The following is a 3,706-nucleotide window of genomic DNA, read 5'->3' on the forward strand; positions in this document are numbered from 1 at the left end:
ATCTAATGGGATAAAGTAGCAACTTGAGCTGAAAGGGTTGCTATTGGCTCCAATTCATGAATCCCAGCAACTTTCTTAGCCATAGTTCTTTCGGTTGGCCATTGATAATTGTTTGAGGTCATTTCTTCCAAAAGATAGGTAGCACCTTCAGCTGTCTTTGACATCAAAGTTCCACCAAAAGCAGCATCAGCTATGGTTTGAGTTTGCTCATTTAACCCATTGTAGAACATCTGAACTTACAACCAATTTGGCAATTCATGTTGAGGGCAGCGTCGAATCAAATCTTTATATCTTTCTCATACTTCATAGAGTGACTCGAAATCATTTTGCTTGAATTGACCAATCTCACTCCTGAGTTGGGCTGTTTTTGCAGATGGAAAGAATTTAGCAAGAAACTTTTCAGTCATATCCTGCCAACTAGTGATGCTTCCCGGCTGTAGAGATTGTAGCCAACCTCTTGCCTTGTCCCTCAAAGAGAAAGGAAATAATCTCAGTCTAATGGTGTCTTCAGTAATACCATTGATCTTTACAATGTCACAAATCTCCAAGAATATCGCCAAATAAATATTGGGATCATCAAGTGGTGATCCGCTAAATTGGGCTTGTTGCACCATGCTGATCAAGGCTGGTTTGAGCTAAAAGTTGTTGGCATTAATGGTCTGGCATCTTATACCCGATTAGTTGTCATTCACAACTGGCCGTACATAATCCTTCAAGGTGCTTACGTGGCTGTGCACATGTTGTCTGTTAGCCATGACTAGTACTTTCTTCTTTTTTTATGATCTAAGAGTTCTTTCAATCTCTAGATCAAATGGAGTAATGTCACGAGTTCTAACACGGCGCATCCAACGTAAAAAACACACCTGGAGAGAAAATAAAATAAAATAAAATAAAATTCTAAATTAAAACCAAGATTACTTTGCATCAATATTGGCAAAAATAAGAAGAAATCAATCCCCAGCAACGGCACCAAAAACTTGATCGGTGCAAAACTGCAAGTGCACAGTATCGTAATTTTATAGTAAAGTGATGAGAAAAGTATCATCCTTAAGGATTGGTAACTTACTTTTGAGAAATACTGAAATTATACCAATCTTGACTTTATTTAGAAAAGTTACTAAGATTTTTGTAATTGCAAATTAAAATAAAATTAATTCAAAGAGAATATTCAAAGGAAAAGAAAGATATTGTTCGAAGATCAAATCAATAAGAAAGAAAACTTATAGGAAATCGATTTCACCTAATCCCTCACTATGCTTTACTCATCTAACTAATTGAATTTAATTCTCTCTATTTGTTAGCAAATCTCCACAAACATCCAAAAGCCTCTTTTGATAGTCAGTTGAAAATTATTCTTGTTCATCATTTTACACAAGAGTATGCAAATTAATAAAGTAAGAAAACAATAAGACCAATGATTTTAATACTATATAGGTTCATACAAGTCTTTCGATCTCTATTACCTATGCCGAAATATCCATGATCTATCATGTAATTTCCTCTTTCGACAGTAAATCACAAGATTAAAATATCTAATTAATAACCGGTTAATTAGAAGCAATAAACTTAGAATAAATCAGATAAACATAGAAGAAAATTATTTCAAATTAACATAGAAAAGTAAGCATAGTTAAGAACTAGATTATATCTTTTTCCTAGAATAAAGAAAGTTTAGTTCATGCTAAAAATTAAATTCAATATAAACGACTTCACCATAATTTTTCTGAGAGAAGAATAGAAGATAATGAATACTAAAAATGCTCCTCGCAGTTCGCAGCGTGGTCCTTAGCAAACCGCAGCATTTGAAATGAAAAACTCCAAAGAAATGCCCCTCTGAAAAAATTCTAATTTCGTGCTAATGATATGCTTAAATATGATAGGAAAGAAACTCTAATGTCTTCATATTCCTGCACACAAAATCGCTTAAATTTTAGGACTCAACTTGGCAGACATGTACGTATTTCAGGAGTTCGAAATTGGAAAACCTTATTAGAGACAACTTTGTAGCCCTTTAAGATAGCTTTCCAACGCATCAAGAATCACATCAATCAGATATTGGAGCGAAAGGTTATGATTAAAATACTAAAATATATCCATGCTGTCTGCTAGTGCGTTTTGGACTCTGATCCGAATTACTCTCAAACCCCATCATTATCCTTATTTGAAGAGTCCTACACTCATTGAAAGTTTTTAGGTTGTTCCAACGTCTTGTCTACTTGAAAGTCCTTTGAATTCGAATTGGTTTGGACTTCTCTTTTATAAACTTTGAAATTAAACATAAAAATCTGCTTAGGAGTATCCTAAAGTAAATTAGAAACTCAATTTAAGAATACACATTGATTCCAATAATTTCTATTAACATTTTAGCATGTTAGTCCAATAATAGGGTATTTAGACTAAATTTAAAGTTAAGAAGTGATAAAATATAAGAAATTATGCAAGTCATCACTTAGGAAGGAAATGTAATGAAATGAGACGAGATGAAATTGAATCAACATAATTCCCAAACATCCCTTTAAAGCACAGAGTATCTGATGTTAGTAATTTTACTAAAATTGGCTTATCAGTTTCTAATTATTTGAGGTATGAGGAATAGACAGGAAGCTTTTGTAGTTTACAAGTGATGCCTCTCTTTTGTAGCTCGAGGAGAAACAAAAGTATGCAGTTTGGAAAATAGCAAAAATAAGGAAAGTTTTGAGAGGGGGATGGTGGCCTAGAATGGATAGGAGGGGAGAGGAGTAGGGGAGCGGTTGCAAAAATGTTTTGAGCATATGTGCTTTTAAATTTAAAAAATCAAAATATAAGACCTTCGTCTCATAAGGCAAAAAAAAAGTAAGCCACATGGGCTTTGGGTAGTAGAGGGATACTAAGCTAGTATCATCACCCTCCGCACCCTCCTATCTTTACTTTTAAAAAAAATAAAAATACAAAAAAATAGTGCATTCAGACCTTAGTCCGAATGGAGTGGTCTCCCTCTCTGCTTAGGCAGTGCTTATGGAGTTTTGTCACCCGATTACTGTTAACTTTGTCGTGGACAGAGTTGTGTTATCTCTTAGACTTAGGTATTTAGAGATCTACCATTTGGACTAGATCATGTTAGTCACGTAAGTGTATTGGGAAGATATTAACGTTTGTAACTGGCTTGTTTCTAAGTCAATTTTGTATATCCTCTTTTATAGTAGCGCTAGAGAGCAGCCACTGTAGCTGTGCACACATTGCACACACTACGTGGCTACTTCTCATCCTTTTATTTTTTTTTTTGGTGCAAAACGCAGACGGCTTCTCATCTCTCTCTCCATCGTCTCTCTCTCTCATCCTCATCCTCTCTCTCTCTCATCTCAGACTCTCTCTCTCATCGTCTCTCTCATCTCTGCTCTCTCTCTCATCTCCGCTCTCTCTCTCATTTCCGGTCTCTCTAATCCCGATCTCTCTCATCTTCGCTCTCTCATCAACTCTCTCTCATCTCTTTCTAATTTCAAATTTAAGAGATGTGTGGTTTAGATGATGCTACATAATGTGTGCAAAAATAACTACTCTCAACAATGACTGCTCCCAATAATATTTCATAGATTAATAGTATGAAAATTTTATGGTAACACTTCAATTATAAAACCCGCTGTCATTAATTTATCATAGGTTAAAAATAAAAAAGAAAAGAAAATGATTGACAAAAAAAAAAAACAAAAAAGAATGACGTCATCTCAAC

The 3,706-nt window shown here is 34.6% G+C and overlaps 1 non-coding gene across 1 annotated transcript; it reads left to right on the forward strand.

Moving 5' to 3' along the window:
* Positions 1 to 252: 252 nt before the first annotated feature.
* LOC118344379 lies at positions 253 to 358 on the forward strand. Its single transcript, XR_004798151.1, has one exon. It is a non-coding gene; the product is annotated as a small nucleolar RNA R71 (small nucleolar RNA).
* The last annotated feature ends 3,348 nt before the right edge of the window (positions 359 to 3,706 follow it).

Source organism: Juglans regia, chromosome 13, assembly GCF_001411555.2.
Source record: "Juglans regia cultivar Chandler chromosome 13, Walnut 2.0, whole genome shotgun sequence".
NCBI classification, from domain to species: domain Eukaryota; kingdom Viridiplantae; phylum Streptophyta; class Magnoliopsida; order Fagales; family Juglandaceae; genus Juglans; species Juglans regia.